Source organism: Felis catus, chromosome B2 (genome assembly GCF_018350175.1).
Source record: "Felis catus isolate Fca126 chromosome B2, F.catus_Fca126_mat1.0, whole genome shotgun sequence".
NCBI lineage: Eukaryota > Metazoa > Chordata > Mammalia > Carnivora > Felidae > Felis > Felis catus.
In genome coordinates, this window is record NC_058372.1 from 64,333,088 (window position 1) to 64,344,442 (window position 11,355).

The window sequence follows — 11,355 nt, forward strand, 5'->3', positions numbered from 1 at the left end:
ACCCAGGTGCCCCGAGAAATAACTTTTAAAATGTTCATCAGTTTAAAAAAATAATACTTTATAGAATGTTTTTGAAATGACACAATTATAATGAGCAGACTAGTGACTGTCAGGAATTAGAGATGGTGGAGAGAAGAGGGGGTGAGTAAGACCACAAAGAGTGAGATCTTTGTGATGATGTAATAGTCTCTATTTTAATTGCAGTGGTGCTTACATGAATCTATACATCTAATAAAGTGGCACAGAACTACACACATACATTGTTTTCTAGTTTTGATAAGGCACTATAACTTTGAAGGATGTAACTATTGGGGGGAAACTGGATGTACATAGGATCACTCCATACTATTTTTGCAACTTCCTAAAAACCTACACTTATTTCAAAATAGGAAATTAGAAAACAACTATACAACCTACCACAATCAGCTAGATCATTTTACAAGTTAGCTCAGTATCATTTAACAACTATTTGCCAAGGTTAAACATACACATAGTGATTGCCTCTGATCATTTCTGTAATGAAGCAAGATTATAAACAAATAAACTTAAAATGTTTCCAAAAAAAAAAAAACTATTGAATGAAGGGCTAGGGATTTGGGGACTAAATGAATAAAGTAACCTTACAAAGTTAAAGTAACCTAACAGTCATTTTTTGGCAAGTAATAATGAAAACCTCAAGTCTTTAAAAAGGTAACTCTGCTAGTTTAAGGGATGAAACTTCCTTGTCTTTTTCATCTTGTAGGAACACCTATTGCCCCGTTAGTCATTCAAAAACTTACACAATGGGTCCTAGGATCTTGTGTTTACTTAGGTTTCAGGAGGGTAATCCTCAGGAAAGAACTTCAGAACCTCTCATGTTCATTGTCATGGTAGTCAGTGCTACACAGCTAAATTGTTTAGTGTACTTGGCTGGTGGATTTGGAAATTCCCATAACTGAATTTAAACATGAGAACCTGGAAAATTTGGTGATTGCATATACAGAGAGAGCAAAGTATACATGGATGATGGAGTGACTTTACAGAGTCATAGTGTCTGAGGGACAATTAAACTTAAAAAAGGTGAAATCATATACCAACTTACACCATGAATACTATAAGAACAGTCAGAAATTAAGTAACACTCAGGACAAATTAGCATTCTTTAGCTAACATTATTGTTAATAGTCTGTTGGCACAGTATGAATCTCAGAATTAAGGAAGGTAGAAAAGAGGCCATGAGCTCATGATATTTTAAGTTGCAGACCAAATGCATGGACCAGAGAATGACAGGAACTCTTCTTCCACATACTATTAATCTTGGATTAATCATAGACATCAAGATTGTACTTCTTAAGTGCTTTCATTACTATTATAAAACTAAAAGGCAAACCAAGAAACTAAGCTTAGTTTTCTGCAGGTCATGGAATACCAAGAGACATAATAAATGAAAAAAAAATGACCTATTGGGTCAGAGAGACCTGGATTTGAGACATATATCTGGCACCAACAGGCTATAGGAGTTTGAGCAAGTCATTATGCAAACTATTAAGTTTAGGATAAATTATATTATGGCTACAAACAACCTCCTTCTCTATCCTCAACCTGAATCTCAAGAGCTTGCCAGGACAAAAATTTCCTTTGTATGTCCAATGCTGGTCCAGCAGAGGGCCACTGTTGAGCATAGTCACTCAAGGATTCAGGTGACAAAAGCTCCATTTTGACAAGGGTTTCACTAACACATGGGGAAAGGAACATAGCAAATTGTATACAAATATGTTCACATTTCACTGACCAAAGCAGGTCACGCCTAAACTAAGAAGATATGGAGAAGTGCAAGCTTCTTAATATGCCAGAAGAGGAGGAGAACTGAAATATTTGTCAACAACCCCACATTTTCTTAACTCCTTCAACCTCATTTTCCTCCCCTGAGAAAAAATGAGACAGTAATACTTAACATAGTAGAAGGTACTTGTGCATATCACGAAATGTGCAGGAGCAGATCTCGGGCGCCATGCTGCCTAGGTTGGAATCTCAGTCCTAAGGGTTGTTAGCACAACTTGGGCACTTTTCTTCATTTCTCTCACTTCAGATTCCTCATTTGAAAAATAATATTCATGCCTATTATTTAATTGTGAAAATTAAATCAGTTAATATGAGCAAAAGGTTTAAAACAGTGCCTGGTGCATAATAAGGACACTAGGTATTTACTTTTGTCCCCTAACATGGCTTCTGGAACACAGAGAATCTTTACTGAGGATTGGTGGTTATCATGATGATGATTATCACCAGAACTGAAGCCACGCTTGCTGTTGCGCAGCACTGTCTTATTCATACTTGTGCATACAAAAAGAAAAGTCAATAAAAATCTAATCAGAATCTACTGAGTGCACTGGATTGGATTCTGTAGAACCTAAAAAAGGTTCACTGAAGCATAAGACTTTGCAGCACGTGCAGCAGGTGAGTCCCCACAAAACTAGAAGCTTCTTGAAGGTGGGAATATCTAATTGCTGCCCACTGTTGTGCAGTGCCATCGCTGCACTAGCTTATGCTAGAGCCGAATGAGTATTTGTGGAGTGGGATGAGATGGAAGTGGCCCAGCATAACTGCAGTGACTGCACAGTACAAACAATGTGTAATCAGAGCACACAGGAAGTAAGGTGGAGACTTGGCCTCTTCAGCAAACTCACATGACTAGGCTAGCAGCACTAAAACCAGTTTATTTTAAAATTTAAAGGTGGTTTTAAAGACATGTTGCCCCCCCCCCTTTTTTTTGGGATTTACTAAACCTAGGTGTTGAAAGCATCTAGAAATTCAAAGCTTTCCAAGTGACTGAATTACACAGTGAAGTCCTGGAGGCTGGCAGATTCTCAAGTAATGGGCATTACCAAACCGCAGAAATAACTTACCCTGAGACTTGGAGGTTAAAATAGGATGCATTTTTCTCTTTGAGTCAAAAAAGAAGCACGTTAAGGCCATACTTGGTGTTTTGGTGACAAAGATTTTGATGAACTCAACATTACAGAATGTTTGGCAGTCACTCTAAGATCATAGGGTATTTTTCTGGTCAGTCTGGAGGCAATTTTTATGCTTTAATTATGATTATTTTTAAGATCATCCAGATCATCATATTTCTCTCTTTCAGACATGCAGGCTCCTAGGTAGTATACTACAGAGGTGTGTTAAACTGGAGGCTCTAAAGTGTATCATTCAAAAAGAAAATTCAAAAGTGAACTATCTGTAAGAATTTGTGAATTTATTTTCGGGGAAAGGGAACTACTTTACTGAAGCCAACATTATTATTTTTTGTTGTTTGGGACTATCCCAAGCCTTATATGTGTCATTTCCAAGTTATTGTGACAACCCAAAGTGCCTACAACCATTTCCAAACACCCTTGTGGGGCTGCACTGTTCCCAGATGAGAATCATTAAATGGAGCTTGTTGGTACATGTGACTTGATATGTGAAGGAGTCAAGGTTTTTTAGTTTTGGCTGAATATAAAAGCATCCTTAAACTGGTGTTTGAAGTTGAAGTCATTTCTTAAAAACTAAATTTTAAAAGACAATTTTAACAACCACAAAACATTCTTTTGTTGAAAGAAAAGACACAAATTAATCACAATAACCATTCTCAACCCGAAAAGTAAGAATGCTAAATTTACTATTTGTTTACATTTTTGACTCTGAGTGGTAGAGGGCTTATGTTTCTAACCCAATCCTGTATTACTTGGCTATGGAAATTCTTTAAGGCATTGCAGAGTCCAGCTGGCTATGTCTCCTTCAGTTCTTGAGTGGCTGCTGACACCTCTGTAACCCTGTGCAAGTCAGTTAACTTTTTGATTCCTTGTCCTTCCCTGAAACATGTATCTGAAGTGGTGTAGCAACATGGCAAGAGCGGAATGAATGCTTCTCAACATTAGCCATTTCACTCTGATCTTTCAGTAATTTGGTGACTAGACTGAGTTGGTACGGTAAGATTTAAAAAAAAATTTTTTTTAATGTTTGTTTATTTTTGAGAAAGAGAGAGAGCAAGCAGGGGAGGGGCAGAGACAGAGGGGGACACAGAATCCAAAGCAGGCTCCAGGCTCTGAGCTGTCAGCACAGAGTGCGATGTAGGGTTCAAACTCATGGATGGTGAGGTCATGACCTGAGCCGAAGTTGGATGCTTAACCACCCAAGCCATCCTGGCGCCCAGTACAGTGAGATTTTTGAGAAGAATGGTGTTCTGTGAAATAGGACAGTATCTTAAAGAAAATAGGATGTTTGTTTAAAAGTCAATTTGCTGTGTGAACTTATGGATGGTTGAACAGTTCGTGCCAGTTTCAGAGGATGTTCCTCAAGCGGTATGCTGTTACTGTGTTTTGAGAGAAAGATTCTCTGGGAGGAAGAATTTCTCTTAGTGACTGCTTGACTAAGAGTTCTACCTGTCTAATTCAAGATCAGATGATAAAGCCTTAATTTTAAAAATTTAGTTAAAAAACTTATTAAAGTATAATACATAATCAGAATATTGCAAAGATAAATTTCAGTTTGAAGACATTTCATGAAGTGACACACTTGTGTAACCAGTACTTAGACCAAGAATCAACATATTACCAGCATCCCAGAAGTCCTGTCCTTCATGCCCAACTACAGTCACTGGTTTCCCACCCTGCAAGGTAACCATATTCGGCCTTCTACCATCATATATATAGATCAGATTTGCCTGTGTTTGAAATTAATATAAATAGAAAAATAAAGTATACCCTTTTTTGTGTCTGGCTTATTTCATTCAGTTTTATGTTTTGAAACTCAGTGATAATTTCATGTGAATTGTACATTGTTCATTCTCAGTGCTGTGTGGTATTTGGTTGTATGAATGTATAATTTATAAATCCTACTGTCAGTGGGTATCCGTGTAGTTCCCAGTTGGGCTATTACAAATTATACTGCTATGAGCATTCCTAGGTCATTTCTTTTGGAGAGCATTCTACAGATTTCTGTGGGATAGAAGACAAGAGCTGGGACATATAATATGGATATATCTAGCTTTAGTAGATACCACCAGTCTTCTAAGTGGTTGGGTCCCAACGAATGCTTCCATCTGTAGTGTTTATCCACATCCTTGCCAACACTTTTTTCTTTTTAATTTTATCCATATTAGTAGTGTCTTGGCACTGAGCTGTGATCTCAATGTGCATTTACTTGATAACTAATGAGGCTGAGCAACTTTTTATGTTAATTTCTCATTTGCATATCCTCTTTTTGTTCAAGTCTTAGCCCATTTTTTCTGGTAGGTTGTCTGTCCTATTAATTTGTAGGAATTCTTTATATATTCTGGGTGGATACAAGTTGTTTGGTATTTTTGTTGCAAATATATTCTCTATACATTATATTTTCATTTTCTTTTCTTTAAAAAATTTTTTAAGGTTTATTTTTATTTTAGAGAAAGACAGAGCTGGAGCAGGGGAGGGGCAGAGAGAGACACAGAATCTGAAGCAGGCTCCAGGCTCTGAGTTGTCAGCATAGAGCCTGACATGGGGCTCGAACTCATGAACTGTGGGATCTTGACCTGAGCCGAAGTTGGATACTTAACCGACTGAGCCACCCAGGTGTCCCTATCTTTTCACTTTCTTGATGATTTTTGATGAATAGAAATTCTTGATATTATTTTTTTCTTTCCACTAGTGTTGTCTTGTGAGCTTTTAAAGGAATTTTGCCCACTCCAAGGTCATAAAGATGTTTTTTCCCCTAGAAGCTTAATTGTCTTATCTTTCATATTGAGATCTACAATCCATCTGGAAATGATTTTTATGCATGGTGTGAGGTAGAGGCTAAAAATTCATATTTTTCAATAAGGGTATTAAGTTAACCCAATAATGCTTATTAAAAAAGACCATCTTCTCCCTAATGTAATCTATATCATTTTCTCATTATGGTGTCTCTCTGCTGTTTGTCCATCCATTGTCTGTGTTTGTTGCTACACAAATATCACACTACTTTAGTTACTATGACTTTATGATAGATCTTGATTTGTGGTAGGGTAATTTCTCCATCTTTTCTGCAGGACTACCTTGGCTATCCTTTTGCCATTTAAATTATAAGTTTTAGAATTTCTCAATTTCCAAACACACACACACACACACACACACACACACACACACACACACACATGCTCAGATTTTGTTTGGGACTATATTGAATGTATTTGATCAAAAGAACTAGCCACTTTATCATTTGAGTCTTGTTCTCCATGACCATAGTATATCATTCCATTTTATTCAAGTCTTCTTTAATTTCTCTCAATAATTTTTAATTTCCAGTGTAGAAGTCTGACATGTCTTTTGTTAGATTTATCCTTGGGGGTATTTGATAGTTTTTGTTGCTACTATAAATGGTATTTTTAAAATTTCATTTTTGTTTGTTGCTAATTTAAGGAATAAAATTGAAGTTTGGATATTATCCACATAACTTTTCAATGACAGAGTTAACAAAAAGAACACCCAAGAACCACTGTTGTGATTGATAACTTGCTCTCAGCAGTTTAAAATGGAGAAATGAACTATATTTAGATCCAGAGAAATCTAAGCAAGAGAATTTTATAGAAATAGATCATCACTTGGCCTAAAAATATTTATATTATAAAGACTTACTAATTTAAACAAATGAGGACAAGAAGACTATGAATTCATAATCTAATACAGTATATATTAGACTTATTTCTGTTGAGTTTTTATGACACAGGATTGCAAAGAATGGTCAGTTGAAGCTTAGGTTTTTTCAAATATAAATGGAAGTTTACATTTAAAATAGTTTACTCTTTTAAAGTATTTATAGTATTTGCTTAGCAAATAATAAATATACATATACAGTGTAAAGATAAATCATCCTTATCAGTATCTGGAGAACTATATATTTGACAAAGTTAGGTCTAAGTTGATAAAATAGAACATATACCATACATACAATATACCATAATTTGAATATATAATATATTGTATATATTTGAATACATGCATATACATATTTATATATTCAAATTATCATTGTATACAGGACAAGTGAATTTTATTAACTTGGACCTTACTCTGTTTATACATATATACATACACACATATGTAAAAACACATACATTTAACCCTTGTATTACATAACTGCTTAGCAATATCTTCTCAGTAAATGTCTATAAATAACAATGACCTCTCAAGCATGTCTATTAATACTACTTACCTATGTCATAAAACTGGCTAGTTAGTAACAATGAGAACATATTTGGAAGAATAATGCTAAATATAAAGGTTAAAAACATTAAATAGATTTATAACTAGAGGTTTTTCATAGACAATGACATACATTTTCAGAATATTTAAATTCATTTAGTTTTTAAAGAATGGAAAAGACAATAATACCATTGAATAAAATTGGATATTTTAGATACATAAAATAAAGAAGATGTTTGTATCCTGACATGTTATATATTTATTTATAGGTTCATGAGAGTAGGGATGTTGTTTCTGTTCACTGCTATATCCCTAATGTACATTTATGACTAAGAGAAAAAATCAAATTACATCTGGAATATCTAAATGTTTCCACTTCTCATTTAAACAGAATAACTAACACGCTATGAAAAAGTATCTAGGTCATTCCTTTCCTACTCTGAGTGGCTTTTACATTTACCCATATGATCTGCACCTCCTAGCATAAAGTAAAATTTCCAACATCCACAATAATGATTTCTTTGAGAAGACTGTAGAGCATTGTTCCAATGAGGTCCTCCTCAAGCCTGCAGGCAAAATCTAAAAAGGTTAATGACTCACCCAAGCTGGAGTTGCTCAGCAAGCATTTCAACAGTGTCTGCCTCAGCTGCAAGGCCAGCTTGTTCAAATACTTCCTCGAAATCACATGCTAAGGTAATTATATTTATACACATTTTTTTTTGTTACATGTACATAAAACAATTGCTCCTATTGTCTTAGATTCTGCAAATCGGCAAGGAGGTGAAATTAAAAGTTTCTATAATACTTTTAAAGCAGTCGAGTGTCTTTCGGTTTAAATGACTGGCATTTGTTGACACATCAAGACAATATATTTAAATAATTGTGGCCAGGTTCATTTTGTATCCAAAACAAACATTGAGTTAATTTTTTAACCTTTTTAAGTGCTTGCTGTAATAGAATATACCTTATTATTTAAATATGCTCTATAAAAAGAAGACCCATTTAATATGGATTAGCAAAAAACAACAGATTCGGGGTAAGTCACATTCAGTAAATCTTTAAATTATTTACATAGAAGAAAAAATGAAGAGTTATGGTTTTTCTGGTTAAGGCTTGACGTAAGAGTTAGTTGTGTAAATTTTTCTTTTTTCTTTTTAAATTTCTTTTTTTCAACGTTTATTTATTTTTGGGACAGAGAGAGACAGAGCATGAACAGGGGAGGGGCAGAGAGAGAGGGAGACACAGAATCGGAAACAGGCTCCAGGCTCTGAGCCATCAACCCAGAGTGCGATGCGGGGCTCGAACTCACAGACCGTGAGATCGTGACCTGGCTGAAGTCGGACGCTTAACCGACTGTGCCACCCAGGCGCCCCGTGTAAATTTTTCTTAACATTCTCCTGCATCCTACCTTGCATCTCTCCCCCCACCCCAGTCCTACCTTTCCCCAAGATGTGTAACTATATGCTGGCTTTAAACAGCAGGGCTCACACATGAAAACATGCACAACGTCACTCCTCATCAGGGAACTACAAATCAGAACCACACTCAGATATCACCTCACGCCAGTCAGCATGGCTAAAATGAACAAATCAGGAGACTGTAGATGCTGGAGAGGATGTGGAGAAACGGGAACCGTCTTGCACTGTTGGTGGGAATGCAAACTGGTGCAGCCACTCTGAAAAACAGTGTGGAAGTTCCTCAAAAAATTAAAAATAGGTCTACCCTATGACCCAGCAATAGCACTGCTAGGAATTTACCCAAGGGATACAGGAGTGCTGATGCATAGGGGCACTTGTACCCCAATGTTTATAACAGCACTTTCAACAAGCCAAATTATGGAAAGAGCCTAAATGTCCATCAGCTGATGAATGGATAAAGAGATGTGCTTTATACATATGATGGAATACTACTTAGCAATGAAAGAATGAATTCTGGTCATTTGTAGTAACGGGGATGCAACTGGAGAGTGTTATGCTAAGTGAAATAAGTCAGGCAGAGAAAGACAGATACCATATGTTTTCACTCATATGTGGATCCTGAGAAACTTAACAGAAGACCAGGGGGGAGAGGAAGGGGGAAAAAAAGTTACAGAGAGGGAAGGAGGCAAACCATAAGAGACTCTTAAAAACTGAGAACTGAGGGTTGATGGGGTGTGGGAGGGAGGGGGGTGATGGGCATTGAGGAGGGCACCTGTTGGGATGAGCACTGGGTGTTGTATGGAAACCAATTTGACAATAAATGATATATTAAAAAAAATAAATAAATAAACAGCAGACGTCATTCATACTGTTCATCATTACCGCTCTAAGCCTGGGTCTCCAGGTTGTATCTGATCCTTGATAAGATAACAAGTCCCAGGACACCAGAAGTCCTGCTTTAAAATAAGCTATGCTCAGCATAGAAATGCTATTCAGGTTAATGGAGAATTGTTCAGCTTAATGTGCAGGCATTTAATGTATTGTTGCTTTCACAGACCAGGCTACAACAACTCACAAAATATAGCCTCAGCCTCTTCCAAGTTACCAGAACTTTCATCTCTTGGGTCGTTGGTAAATTTTTTTTTCCCCAACAGCGTTAGACAGATCAAGGAGAACTGGTCGTACAAATTATTGTATATTTGTTAGTATGACTCAGTCAATTTACTTTTTTTCCTTCTGGAGTTGACCTCATAAATAAATACTGGATAGGATTAATTACAAGACACATATAAAAATACTCCAAATCCGTTTCTCTTTAGTTGATTTCCAAGGCAGAGAGAGTAAACAGCCTTCTCCCAGCTTTCTTACTTTCCACAGCTGAGAGTGTAGGATGTTTACAGTATCTGTCGCTCAGGGTGGGGTTGGCGGTCAGCAGCACAAGCCTCAGGAAACCCAGCATCATTTCAAGATACCATAATGTGTTACAGGAAAAGATCAGAAAAGTATACTTGGAAGTAAATTATGGCTCTTTTAGGACTGGGGCTGGAAAGGTGGGTGGGAGGCCACATGACACTACTTTCTCACTGCCTGCTGAGTTTTTGTCTTCTTGCTCTGCACATCCTAGGAGTTTCCTGGGGTCTACGGTTTTGGCCTTGCACACTCATGGATTGTGTTATTTTTGGATTTTCAATATTCCATGATTTCCCAAAATGGTCTCAAGTGATTTACCCATCCCTTAAATGGCGCCCCTTTCCTTTCTGTATGTGGGAAGATGTGAAATCCAGCCTCTCACTCTCTGAGCTATACAACTTTGTTCAGGCTCACTCCTGCATGTAACTGAGAACAATGGCTGAACTGTGCTTGCAGACAAGAAGACCATCCATCAGTGTAATTACTGAAAGTTATTTTAATTACGGGTTACGTAGTCATAAGTTCAATCAAATGGGAAAATGTAAATATGCTAGGACACAAGTTATAGGCATAAAATGGCATATTGTAAATTGCCAACAAAATGCTGAAATAAAAAAAAATCTAATATTTGGAAGTAAATCTGTAATTAGAGGCATATACATAAACAGAGTTAGTCAATATCTAAAGTTCTCTTCTAAAAATGATTTATTCAACTGGTGCTTGGACCTCATTTGTTATATTGATCTATGATGCACTAAACACTTGGTGAAAAAGAAAACCATCAATACTATATATCACAAAACAACCTTCCACATCACATTGTAAACCAAAGTGGCACCTAATTTCAAACTATTAGTGAGCATTGTTCATTTATCAAACATTTGTTAGTGCCTGTCATTTATCAACCATGTTTTAAATTCTGAGTGATGGGAAATGAATGGTATCATCCTTGCCCTGGAGAAAAACATGGCCTAATATTCCATACAGACACATAACCATTGTTATAAGAGTGACAAGTGCTGTGGTGGGTCAGAATGACACTACTGAATTGGCTGAAACCTAAGCCAAGTCTTGAAGATTGAATAAGGTTGGCTAGGTTGAGATGGTGCTAATATGGGTTTGGAAGGGGTGGGCAGGAAAGGGGATAGTGTAGTTTTAAATGTACCAGAAAAAACAGTTACAAAGTTGGAGAAAGAAAGACAAAGATGATGTATGCTGATACCTTCAAGAATTAAGGTTTTTTAAGGGGAGGCTAGGGGGTAGATCAGAGTGGGAAATGATGGGGGTCCTTATATGCCACACTAAGAAATGTGGGCATTATCTCCAGACCATAGAGGCCAGTGAAAGATTAT